We start from the raw sequence: 13,958 nt of genomic DNA, 5'->3' as shown, positions 1-13,958 counted from the left end.
GGGGACAGGATCTGTCCCTAAGGTTAGACTGTAGGTATTCTTGATGTGATTGGGAATGAACGGTTACATTTATTTTCCTGGTGTGCTATTGCATTCATCTCGCAAGTCTGCTCATACATAAATGCTCTTACTTGCTCAAGATTTCTTCATCTGAATAATATTTTTTAAAAATACTTAATGAAAACTTTTTTTAAGAAGCAGACTGGGGGCATCTGGGTAGCTCCGTTGGTTGGGTGTCTGACTTCACCTCAGGTCATGATCTCCAGTTTGGTGGGTTCCAGCCCTTCATGGACTGACAGCTCGGAGCCTGGAGTCTGCATCAGATTCTGTGTCTCCCCCTCCCTCTGCCCCTCCCCCACTCCTTCTCTGTCTCTCTCTCAAAAATATTAAAAAAAAAAAAAAAAACTGAAAAGGGAGTTTAAATTGCCCAGTTTCCAAATAACTTTGCCATCTTGTCTAACTTGAAGTCATTATTCTTTTGTAAATGAGGCTGCCAGCCTAAGAGATACATGGTGTCTCAAGGGTTTTGTATCATCTTCTGTCATTGTTGGCAGTAAAAAAATAACTGGCCCAGAAAGGGCCCGAGTAATGCGGGGAATGGGCAACTGCACTTACTGGAAGGTAAGTCTCCCTAAAAGACGACTGTTTTCAAGTGAACCATATGAAATTTGTATCAAAGTATTCATATAAACTGAGGTATTTTTCCTAGTTCTGTGACTGAGTATGGATGTGGCCTGCATTCTGAAGGTTTAGAAAAGAGGTCATTCTAAAAGAAGTTAAGTATAAGACTCAGTGCCAAAATTAGGAGCAGAGAAAAAGTTGGTCATGGTAGGTGAGTTCTAAAGTTGGCTTACTGGGGCATTTGGCTGGCTTATTGGGGGGAGCTGAAGGCGTGAGGGTGCCACCCTTGATCTCAGAGTTGTGAGTTCAAGCCCCACACTGAGCATAGAGCTTACTTTAAAGTAAAATGACAATTGACTTGGAGACTGTATTTTGATGGTACAGTTGAGTAAGGATAGCTTGAACTGCAAGTTGCTTTTTTTTTTTTCTTTCAGGCTGTATTTGTAAGTCTAGTTTGTTCATAGGACAGTGTCAATATTAAGGGAAGATCTATCTGCTAAACTTAAACTTCACAGATTGTCTTCTGCACAGTGGAGGAGGATATACTGGTCTCCCAACTGCCTCTTCCATTTGAAACCTGTTTTTCTTTCATTACTCTTAACAAAAGCTGCTACTTGAGAAAATAAATGAGGAAGGACAACGGTGATTGAAATCTGGAAATTCAAGGATGGGGCTACATCTGCCTTAAATGGATGCTTTGAGCTTTGGTATTTAGACCAGATGAGATACGAGGTCACCTAATGTGATGGGTGCTCCAATATGCCCAGGAACAATGGGGCCGGTTTTCCCTTCAGCTCTGAGTTTCCTGCTCTTTATCGGTTTAAATCAACGCCTGTGTTAAATTGAATACTTGGTCTTTTACTAACCAGTTTCAAGGGCAGCAGCCGCTGGACTTGGTTTAGAGCTCAGCTGGGACAGTGTGGGCAAAAATAAAGCTGCTCTGTCATGGGGTGAAGGAGAAAGTGGGCATGGTTACATAAATGATGAAAGAAAAATGCTCAGAACTTGATTAATATCAAAATTTGAAGTAACCAAGTTTAATTTGTTATTTGGGGGTTGTAAGTTAAAATATAAGTGAAGTGAAATTAAAACCCTTAAAATATTCTTAAAATATTTTTTTAATGTTGATTTGTTTTTGAGAGCAAGAGAGAGTGCTAGTGGGGGAGGGCAGAGAGACAGAGACACAGAATTTGAAGCAGACTCCAAGCTCTGAGCTGTTGGCACAGAGCCTGATGTAGGTCTTGAGCTCAAGAACGTGAGATCATGACCTAAGCCAAAGTTGGATGCTTAAATGAATGAGCCACCCAGGTGCCCCCAAACCCTTAAAATATTCTTTTAAAGAATGTTAGTCCCCCAAACATCTAAGTGTATAGACTGGCTGAATGGATTGATAGAAAAGTAGGCTGTTTGGTCCATTAACTGTTATCTGAATAGAAGGCAAGAATCAACACAACCATGAGGTACAGACACTTGATCCTTGACCAGAACTGACAAGTAAAGCAGGTCCTCTGTGTGTTTAATGACTTTGTGATGTAGTTGTCCTTCCCAACTGGACAGGTCCTTAACTGGTTAGACTCGGGCTATTTCAGTAATCACTTAAAGAATAGAATTTTTTAGATGCCTTGACGGTATTTCTTTGTCTTACTTTAGTGTGTGATGCAATTTGTATGGAAGAATTGAGTAAATATATGTGGATAAGGGTCAGCTGCATTTTGGGCATTTTATTGCTTCAGTGCTGTGTGTACAACTGAGCGTCCTTTATAGATCTGTCTTTGGTGCTGGTGTCTTTCCATGTTGGAATGCTAGGACAGACAGTGTTAGGAGTTCACGGCCTGTGCTGGGGTCATTTTGGCTTTCTCCGAAATAATTAGCTCACTGAATAAATATTTATTGAACACCAGCTATGGGCCAGGTGCGGTGTGTGGTTAAGAACAGAGGCTGATGTTCTCATCTGCAGGAAAAATGTATCATGTACCGGAAATGGAGACTTCCTTGATGACCCTAAATTCCATCAGTGAGCGTTTGTTGCCACAGAACATTCTTGGGAGAATGAATAATACATCTTTAGATTACAATTCTTTTCAGTCCTCTTTTATTTTAAGGTAATGGTAGATTAACAAGCAATTGTACAATACCAGAGACATCACAGAAATCTTTTATCCAGTTTTTTCAATGATCTTATCTTAGAAAACTGTTGTGTGTTATCACAACTAGGATATTTTCTTGGATGGAATAGAGGAGATTTTTTTTACATTGAAATCTACTTGGTTAAGGGAAATGTTGATCCTAACACCAATGAAGTTTTAATAGACCCTGGTGTTTTGCGTTATTAATCTTTTTTTTTTTTTTTTTTTTTTTTTTACTGTTCACTTATTTTTGAGAGAGTGGGAGTGGGAGAGGGACCAAGAGAGGTACAGAATCAGAGGCAGGCTCCAGGCTCTGAGCTGTCAGCACAGAGCCCGACGTGGGGCTCAAACTCACAAAATGTGAGATCATGACCTGAGCCGAAGTTGGTTGCTTAACAGAATGAGCCACTCAGTTGTAATAGTATTAAATAAGACAAACACGGCACTTGTTCTCATGGAGCTTCTATTACAGCTGGGAAAGACAGACACTATACAAATGATGTGAATAGCCTTATTCCAGAGCCTCTGGGCAGGGCAAAATTGTGTTCTAAGAACAGAAAGAACTGGGTGTGACTGGCAAGTGGAAAAGTAAAAGGACCGGTGGAATACCAAAGTGGAGCGAGAGGAGGTGGAAGGAGGGTTAAAGGCCCTACCGGCCAGTGCAAAGGGACTGCCTAGGAGGGCGCACAGTGGTCAATCAGGGGCCAGAAATCGCTGGACTCAAATTTTTTAAAATAATGTCTTTTACAAAAGTTTTCACATCTTTATTTTTGAGAGAGGGAGAGTGAGCGGGGAAGGGTAGAGAGGAAAACTCGACTCTGCAGACTCCAGAGGAGAGTTGCCAGGCAGAAACTATTCTGAAGGAAGGAGGGCATTTGGGTTTTAGGGGGCTATTGTCACAGCGTAAGTGAGAGGTGATGCTGACCTGGATTATGGCAGTGGAGATGGGGAGGCACAGAAGTGAAAAACTTAGCATATATGTATATATTTTTTACAGTTTTCATTTATTTTGAGATTGAGCACAAACAGTGGAGGGGCAGAGAGAGGGGGAGAGAGAGAATCCCAAGCAGGCTCTGCATTGTCAGTGTGGAGCCCCATGTGGGACTCAAACTCAAGAACCATGACCTGAGCTGAAACCAAGAGTCTAATGCTTAATCAACCGAGCCCCCAGGCGCCCCAAATTTAAGCATATTTTTTCCATGGCTTCTTGCTTTTGGCAAATAGCTCTGAGGTCGTAGGATGATAGCCTTCTAGAAGGAGAAGAAACTTAGGTCGCTGTGGTGAAATGAAATGATAAAATTTAACCCATTTCCTGGCTTCATATTCCCATCCACATGAGCTACATCTTAATTAAAATTTTTTTGTTTGTTTTCTTCTTGCATTACTTAAGCGTTTGGTTGTGGTCTGTGCCTTTCATGTTAGAGGCTTTTCTCCAATATCTTGTGTTGTCAGTTTATAAGTAGATGGCCCTAGAAAGCTGTTGGAATGTCTGCATGGACAGGCCATATGTGTTAATTATCAGGCTCTTGGGTTTGAGGCTCCTAACAGTTTCTATAGGTTTCTGCACAGTAGAATTACTGAATCTTCTGAGGGAAGGAGGTGGGACAAATGCAGACTCAGCTCCTGGTGGTTCTAGTCCTCAGAAATTCAAGGGTATATGAGCTTGTATATAATTTGATTTTATCCCGATACGGCACCTTTTCTCCCAGCCTCTGCCTTGCCTGGCTTTGACTTGTTTGGAGTCTCTTTGATTGCATTCTTACACAGAACCAACCCCCATTCTTCTCCATTGGGCATGGGTGGTCACCTAGCTGCTTGGGATGGGGCAGTGTACGTTGGGATCTAATGGTTGGGTCTACCGACTTCCTCAACACACACTTGACATCATAGCTGGTTCCACTGCCTTCCATTGTACATGGCACCTTTGTTTCCTGAGCTTTCCCAGGTTTCTGTGTGCGCTAGCTTCTCCTTGATCTGTCCCCGCCCCTAGCAGATTTAGGCTTCCTTTTTCATGACCTCTGCTCACTGTCTTATAGCCAGTTTCCACCTCCCAAAATTGTGTTCACTCTCCTCACCTATTCTTTCCCCTTAGGAGTGTATTTGATAATGGTTTGTTTTAATGGCATCTTGAGGGAATAGGCATAAAGGCATGAGTTCAGTGCCCCACATCAAGAAGTACTTCAAGTCCCATGTAAAGGCTTGTTAAAACCTCTGCTTAGAGAAAATGGAGTAGAAAAGTGTAGGGCAAATGGTTCTATTTTTAAATGTTTCTTTAAAAAAAATTGTTTTTTAGACAGAGACCGAGTGTGAGCAGGGGACGGGCAGAGAGAGAGGGAGACACAGAATCCGAAGCAGGCTCCAGGCTCTGAGCTGTCAGCACAGAGCCTGACATGGGGCTCGAACTCAAGAACCGTGAGATCATGGCCTGAGTCGAAGTCAGATGCTCAACCGACTGAGCCCCCTAGGTGTGCCCCAAAGTGTAGAGCAAATTGTAACCCTTTTGTAATCTACTAAGAACTTTCTGCATGTTGTCTACTTGATGGCTTCCTTAAGCTTCTCCATCTCATCCTTGTCCAGTCAGTTTTGGGTGAGCAAAGTGGAAGTATTTCTTAAGGCAGGAGAACATCCAATATTTGGACTGCATACCATATTTAAGATGAAAAGTACCTCATGAGATAGTATTAACTAGTAGAATTAGTTGACTACTTGCCAATAAGTAATCTGATGTCTTGCCTCAATGTAGGAAAGCTGAGTTTGCCTGTACCGTTAAAAAGGGGAAAAAGATTTAACAGTTAATTAAAGTCATAATAAAGGTTAGTGTGCCCAACTTCCGTTGCATCATTTGCCAGGAAAATCTGTGCTGTAAAGTTAGCAAATCATGACATGGTTGGAGAAGAAAGTGATTAGGATCACAAAGTTGTCAGTGTGTCCATGCTCTTGACCATTACCAGTTCATGAAATACAAAGTGCTAAAGCAGCGTTGTGGAGGGTAAGGAATCTTGGAGATGGACTAAATTGAGGGCACACAGAAGGCTTTTCCTAGAACAGAAGGGTTCACAGGTTCGTATTTTTCACCTCTTTCTCCAACAAAACCAGAGGCAAGTAGGGTAAAAATCCCCCAACAGAGCAGCACTTGGTTTATTACCACTTATCAGTATCCTGCTGGAGGGAGAAATGGTAGACCCAGGTAATAGAGTCAGGAAAACCATGAGACCTGGAACCACCTGGCTATAACTTCAGGCAACTGAGTTAACCTCTCTGAGCCCAGTTTCCCCACCCATGAAACGGAAATAATAATAGTGCCCATTTCATAGGGTTGTTGGGAGGGTTACATGAGTTGATACTTGGAAAAAGCTGAGAACAGTGTCGAACAAAGAGGTTCACAGGGACTCTGCAGTAACTAAGAGGCTCTGCAGCTGTACTGTCCAACGTGCTAGTCATTAGCTCCATGTGGCTATTGAGTAAGATCTGGCTAATCAAAACTGAAATGAGCTGTGAATGTAACACACATCAGCTCTTTTAAAAGACTTAGTATGAAAAAATGTAAAATATCTAAATGTTAGGTTGATTACATGTTGAAGTGATAACTTTTTGATATATTGGATCTATTTGGATATATTAGGAGTGCATATATAGTTAATGTAAAAATTTGTTTCATCTTTAAAAATTCTTTAATTTTTTTAATGTTAATGTATTTTTGAGAGAGCTCATGAGTGGGTGAGGGGCAGAGAGAGAGGGAGACACAGAATCCGAAGCAGGCTCCAGGCCCTGAGCTGTCAGCACAGATCCTGATGTGGGGCTGGAACTTATGAGCCATGAGGTCATGTCCTGAGCTGAAGTTGGACGCTTAACCGACTGAGCCACCCAGGTGCCCCAAAATTCAACATTTTAAAGTGTATGGTTTAGTGATTCTTTTTTTTATTTTTTTAATTTTTTTTTAAGTTATTATTTTTTTTAACGTTTATTTATTTTTGAGACAGAGAGAGAGACAGAGCATGAACGGGGGAGGGGCAGAGAGAGAGGGAGACATAGAATCGGAAGCAGGCTCCAGGCTCTGAGCCATCAGCCCAGAGCCTGACGCGGGGCTCGAACTCATGGACCGCGAGATCGTGACCCAGGCTGAAGTCGGACGCTTAACCGACTGAGCCACCCAGGCGCCCCCTTTTCTTTTTCTTTTTTTTTTTTTAAGTTTTTTTTTTTTTTAACGTTTATTTTTGAGACAGAGAGAGAGACAGAGCATGAACGGGGGAGGGGCAGAGAGAGAGGGAGACATAGAATCGGAAGCAGGTGGTTTAGTGATTCTTAATACACCCACAAGGTTATGCAGTTATCACTATGATCTAATTCCAGGATATTTCTATCATCTTCCCCCTAAACTTCATGCCAGTTAATACTACCCGTTCCGCCTACTACCTACTAATCTGCTTTCCATCTCTATGGATTCACCTATTCTGGACATTTCATATAAATACAATCACAGAATGTGGGTTTTTTTTGTTTGGCTTTTTTTATTTAGCATAATCTCTTTAAGGTTCATCCATGTGGTAGCGTGTATCTGTATTTAATTACTTTTTAGGGCTGAATAGTACTCCACAGTATGGATTTGCAACAATTTCTTCACCTTTTTTTTTTTAATGTTTTTTTTTTGATTTTTGTTTTTTGTTTTTTGTTTTTTTTTTGAGAGAGAGAGAGACAGACAGAGCCTTACGCAGGGCTCGGACTCACAAGCCGTGAGATCATGACCTGAACCGAAGTAGGATGCCTAACCAACGGAGCCACTCAGGTGACCCTCTATTCATCTTTTGATGGCCACTTGGGTTGTTTCCATTTTTTGGCTATTATGAATAATGCTGCTATAAACATGCACAAGTTTTTGTATGAACAGCTTTTCAATTCTATTGGTTATATACCAGAGAGTGAAATTGCTGAGTCATAGGGTAACTCTGTTTATTTGTTTGACAAACTGACAAACTGTTTCCAAAGCAGTTGCACCATTTTACATTCCCATAAACGGTGCATGAAGATTTCAGTTTTTCTACATCCTTGCCAACATTTGATGAACGCCTTTTTCATTCTCGCTGTTTTAGTGGGTGCTAAGTGGTATCTTATTGTGGTTTTGAGTTACATTTGATATTGAGCATCTTTTCATGTCCTTATTGGCCATTTATACATATTCTTGGGAGAAATGTCTATGCAAACCCTTTGCTCGTCAAAAAAGAAGCTGGATCATTTGTCTTCTTGTTGTTGACTTGTAAGCCTGTTAAGCATATTAAGGTAAATCTAATTTGGATAAAGCACTCACTGCTTTAGAAAGACCAGATGGTTTCAGTTTGGTTTTACTTTTAATTCTTTGCTGGCGTGTGTTACGTTTTTGAAAACAAGCATTGTTTGCAGACTATCTATGAGATAAGCACCAACTGCTATCTCTAATGAAGATTATTAATTTAATCCTAAGAATCCTTGCAGAGGATTTAGAAACCCAAATGAAATCTCTTGGGAATTGTTGATCCCACCCTGGGCAGCAACTCCCCAGACCTCTTTTTGCTACATCCAAGCAAGTGCCTGAAACAATCTACTCTGAAAAGAAAGTAGCCCTTTCTAATGGTAAATCACATCTTTTTGTTAAAACTACCAAAAGGAGGGGGTGCCTGGGTGGCTCAGTCTGTTGAACGTCTGACTTCGACTTGGGTCATAACTTGGGGTCTGTGAGTTCGAGCCACGCATCGGGCTCTGTGCTGACAGCTCAGAGCCTGGAGCCTGCTTCCGATTCTGTGTCTCCCTCTCTCTCTGTCCCTCCCCCACTCAAGCTCTGTCTCTCTGTCAAAAATAAATAAACATTAAAAAAAAAATACCAAGAGGAGAAAGTGAAATAACAAATTGTAGAGACCTGAAGGAAATGACCAATTGAGGGTCTGATGTTGCTTTAAAGCTTGTTCCCCCAGTGAGGAGATGAGGTTGAAGAAGTAGACAGATGATACCAGACCTTGTTGGCAAGCCCAAGGGCATCCCAGCCCTCCCCGGGGGAACAAGCTTTAAAACATTAGATTCCGGACTGGTCATTTCTTTCAGGTCTCTACAATTTCTTGCTTCACTTTCTCCTTTTGGTAGTTTTTTTTTTTTTTTTTAAATGTTTATTCATTTTTGAAAGACCGAGACAGAGCACAAGCAGGGGTGGGGCGGAGAGAGAGGGGGGCACAGAATCTGAAGCAGGCTCCAGGGTCTGACCTGTCAGCACAGAGCCTGATGTGGGGCTCGAACTCATGAACACTGAGATCATGACCTGAGCTGAAGCCGGATGCTCAACCGACTGAACCACCCAGGCGCCCCTCTCCTTTTGGTAGTTCTAACCAAAAGTCATCCAACCAGTCTGCCCATGGTCATAGCCACCAGCTCCTCTAAGGATGGCAGATACCAGGGTAGATAGGTGTTACTAGGAACAATTGTCAGTGGAAAGAAGGATGCTGCTGACTTCCTGCTGGTTCTTGGCTCCCAGGGTACATGCCCTCTGCCTCTAATTTTAAATTCTGGGCCAAGAGGTCCATGAACACACAATAACTGCTTGCTGATTGAATGATTGCTTTTACACAATCACTTCCATAGCATGGCCACTTGGTACCTAGAATGCTGCGTATTGGACACTCTATCACACCTCCCCCAAAGCACACATACACACATGTACACATACACATGTTCATTACTGGATCCTGGAGACCAAGGCCATCCTTGGGAGGCTGCTACCAGCTGTGAACTCATGGAATGGAGGAATGACATAGCTGTTCAGCCAAGATGCAGTCTCACAGAGGTGTTCATTCAACAAGCACTGAGATTCTCAACCTGGTATGGCCAGGCATCCTTTCTTTCAAGAGGTCACATCTTTCCAATGGGGCAGATTAAAAAATGACCATCTATCCTACAATGTACAATTATATGGAGCAGGGAACAATGAACTGTACTTGGAGATATCAGAGAAGCTTCACTGAGGAGGTGATACTTGGTTGAGGGGTTGTGTAAGTCAGTTCATGCTGGGTCCTACCAAGGGGACGTTTTTTAGTAGGGGAGGGACCAAAAGGCGGAACTTCAGCGTGCACCTAGCCCTCTCTAGGAGGTAGCTATGGGATAGAATCCTAAGCTTCTGGGTCTCAAGGCAGGCCCACCTTGGCCTGACCTCAGCTTCAACCTTTGGTCCATGCTGGTGTGAAGAAACAGGTAGAATCCAGGTTGACCCTCGTTAGTGCAGGAATAGGAAAAAGCAACTGATTGAAATCTTCTTGTCTTTGATTTTATGTTTGCTAAGGGAAATCTTGTTTTCCTTTTTGTAGCAGATATTTGTGACTTTGAACCAGGAACTTGGCTGACTTGTGTTTCTCCTGCACTGCTTTATCCTGTTTCCTGAGTTGCTGGTTTTGAGACTGTGCAAGATTTGTTCAAGGGTCTCCAGCCACATGAAAGGGCCAGGATTGCATCCCCTAGCCCCCAGGAAGCTGTGGGAGATCTCTCTTGCCCTCTTGCCTGGTGGAGGGAAAGAGTAGCTTGCAGCACTCAAATCTGGCTAGATTTTCTCCTGGCCTAACATTGATGTCCCTGTGTTCAAAGAGGTCTTGGCTCTGTATCAGAAACTTTTTAGTTTCAGGCAATAGCAACCATTGTGCCTGACTCACTCAGAGAAAGGGAATGTATTGGAAAGAAGTGTGGTCATTCACCAACTTGATTAGAGAGGAGAAGTAGACGACGAAAATAAGATCCAAAGGAGACTAGGCGGCAAGAGCAGGAAACAGGTAGCCCCCACCTCCAGTGTCATTGCACCCCCACACTTTTGGTAGTTTTTCACCTATCCTTGGATCTCTATGTCACTCATAGAAGAGTCCCAGTCCTGGCAGAGGCATTAGATTGGTCAAGCCCAGATCTCAGGGCTATATTGTGGCTGGCTGGCTTTCAAAGGAGGGGCCCTGTCTCGCCCACATAACCTGGGATTCCTCCCAAGAAAAAAGTGTTTGGATGTCCCCTGCAGCCCTGTTTGGAGGAGTAGTAAGCAAAAATTAAAAAAAAATTTTCAATATTTAGTATTTATTTTTGAGGGAGAGACAGAGCACGAGTAGAGGAGGGGCAGAGAGAGAAGGAGACACGGAATCCGAAGCAGACTCCGGGCTCCGAGCTGTCAGTACAGAGCCTGTCATGGGGCTCGAACTTGTGAACTGCAAGATCATCTCCTGAGCTGGAGTCAGACACTTAACTGACTGAGCCACCCAAGTGCCCCTAGTAAGCAAAATGTAGTAGTAAGCTATCAACAACCATGGGAAACCCCTGGGGTATAAACCAACCCTTCGAGATGAAATTGAGGGTAGGATTTAGTGGAGACTGTATTCCCCACAGGGGAGGCTGAAGTGAGGAATAATAATATATCTGATACCTTTTACTGATGGCCAACTATGAGCCTGCCACTCAATATACGTGATGAAATCTCATTTAATCTTTACCTGGCAAGTGCATAGTCACATCCCTGTTTTACAGACTAGGAAATGGAGGTCTGGGAAGGTTAGGGTTTCTCCAGGGTCATACAGCTACTGGCATTCACACTCAGTCTGCCAGGTTGTGAGCTCACACTCTTCTTCTCCCTATGCTGGTTTTCCTATACCTGGGACACACTGAATTGGAGAACACATCTCTGTTCTGTGGTGAGAAATCACAGGGTGGCCAATAAGCCTGTCTATGGGCCATCTCTGGTTCCTCCAGGCAATTGCTATTAGTAGCTATTTAACCCCAGAATTCCTTTGGTGTCACCCAATAAATAGATCTAATCCCCCTTCATTGTGTTGCCTGATGTGCTAGGACAGTCAAAAGTAACTTTATACCTTTGTTTTTCTTTACTTTTCTCTTTTTTCCCCTAACCTGATGCTTCCCTTGAAGTACAAAGAGCAGCCAACTAGACACTGTGTGTGTTGTCACATTCACCCCCAAAAGGGTCCTAGAAACACACGGACCAAGATGGAACTGGACACATGCACCCATAGGTTCCAGGACGAAGTCTCCTTTGTGTGAGTTACTGATCAGATGCATCAGTTAAAATCAGCAACATTTTGGGGCGCCTGGGTGGCTCAGTGGGTTAAACATCTGAGTTGGTTTTGGCTCAGGCCATGTTCTCATGGTTTGTGAGATGGAGCCCCATGCCGGGCTCTGTGCTGACAGTGCAGCAGCACCTGCTTGGGATTCTCCCTCTCCCTCTCTCTCTCTGCCCCTCCTCCACTCACGCTCTCTCTCTCTCTCTCAAAATAAATAAACATTAAAAAAAAAATCAGCAACACTTCCTACCTAAATGTTAAGTAGCAGACCTAAATGATCTGCTTCCAGAGCCAATTCACTCCACATGCACATGGCCCAATCCTGCCCCAAGTTCAGCACGTGGCTTTTGGGTACAGCTCCAGGCTCAGAGCTCTAGAACCGGATTGCTCTCCCCTTGAAAATGCTGACCAGGTGACTTCTTGGCAGGCAGAGCCCTGGGACATTTAGCTCAAACAAAGGTCACTTTTGGGAGCCAGCCCTTTGGAGACTATCTCATGCCTTGTTAGTGCCCCAGCACAGAAGAGGCAAGTTGGCCTTTCCTGGGCTTGAGCCAGCTGTTGTCCTTTCTAGGCAAGGCTCTTCTCCGGGGTTCTTGTTCAGGGTCTGAGTTTATATTCTTGAGAAACAAAATGAAGCTTAGTTGACACTTTTCATCTGGGTCCCAGGAGATGAGAAGAACAAAATAGAAAATCTCACTTGACTGCCACGTTTCTGTCCCAGGTCCACTGTAGGAAAAGGAGAAGAGAAGCTTCTCTCTATATCTTTCTCATTTAACCTCTCTTGTCCAAGGCTATGTGGGTAACATTTGAACGAAGGCAGACCAGGAAGATGGAATTGTCCTAGGCCTGAGGCTTGGGGCCACACTAGCAGAGAAAAGCTGGATTATTATGGTGAAAGCAAACAGAGGTTGAGATATCATCCACTGCCTGTAGGGAAAAGGTAATATATGTGTACTCAATAGGAATGTGACAGCCCAACATTCCTACCCAAGACCTGCTGATCTGAAAGAGAACTTTCATTTAATCCCATGATAGCTCATCCCTACCCAGCCTTGTCCGGACCCCTTACCCATCAGAAGCTGCTACAGGGGAGGGTGGGCTCCGTTCTCTTCTTTTGGCTGTCTTCCTGTAAAGCCCTGTCTTTAAACTAGTGTGGTGAATTCACTGTATAATTAGAAAGCAAACAAACTGGCTCCAAGGGAACATTTATAATTTAGGTAAAGATTTGTGTATAAGCAATGATTCATGCTTTGTTGGATGTCTAAAAATAGACAATCTGATTTTGTTGAAAGATTTCTAGCTTCCACTGTATTTTAACCATTTCGTGACTATCTGAATTATTAAGACAGCTATATAGTTGCTGTCTAAAAGAAAGATAAATCTTTTGATTCAACCATGTCTTATAGATATATTGCCACCACTAAGTCAAAAGACATAAGGTTGGGAAAATACTGTCCACACACAAGGGGAAAAAAAAGTTCATTGCTTAATATATGAAGAGATCTTATAAATCAATAAGAAGACAATCAAATAGAAAAATGAGCAAAGGGAATTGACAGATCACAAAAGTTAATACAAATGGCTTTTAAATGTACAAAATGATGTGCAATTTCATTTATTAAAGACGTAAATGAAAGCAGTGAGATACTATTTTTGCCTTTCAGATTTCAGGCATCAAATTTTAATAATACTCTTTATTAGTGAGGATGCAGGAAAATAGGCATTCTCATACATCTACAGAAATGTAGATTGGGACAGCCTCTTTGGAAGAAATTTAACAATATCAACCATATTTGAAAATTCACACACCTTGTTACATGTATCTCTTAGTATGTAACAAACTACTCCAAAACTTCATGACTACATTTATAATTATTTTGCTTGTGATTTTGAGGGTCAGAAATTGAGGAATGGTTAGGTTGGTGGTTCTCCTCTAATTGGTATGGTGTCAGCTGAAGTGGCTGGGAGGGTCCCCTTCCAATTAATCTTTTAGGAATTTATCCTACAAACAAGTATGAGCAAAGATATATGACCAGGGGTCTTCATTAGAAAATTAGTAATAGCAAAATACAGGATTAACCTAAATGTCCATTGACAGCCCAATGTATTTATGCCCATGCAATGGAGAATCTGGTACCCATTAAAAAGAATGATA

This window comes from Leopardus geoffroyi, chromosome A1 (genome assembly GCF_018350155.1).
Source record: "Leopardus geoffroyi isolate Oge1 chromosome A1, O.geoffroyi_Oge1_pat1.0, whole genome shotgun sequence".
Classification (NCBI taxonomy): domain Eukaryota; kingdom Metazoa; phylum Chordata; class Mammalia; order Carnivora; family Felidae; genus Leopardus; species Leopardus geoffroyi.
This window is presented reverse-complemented; position numbering follows the sequence as displayed.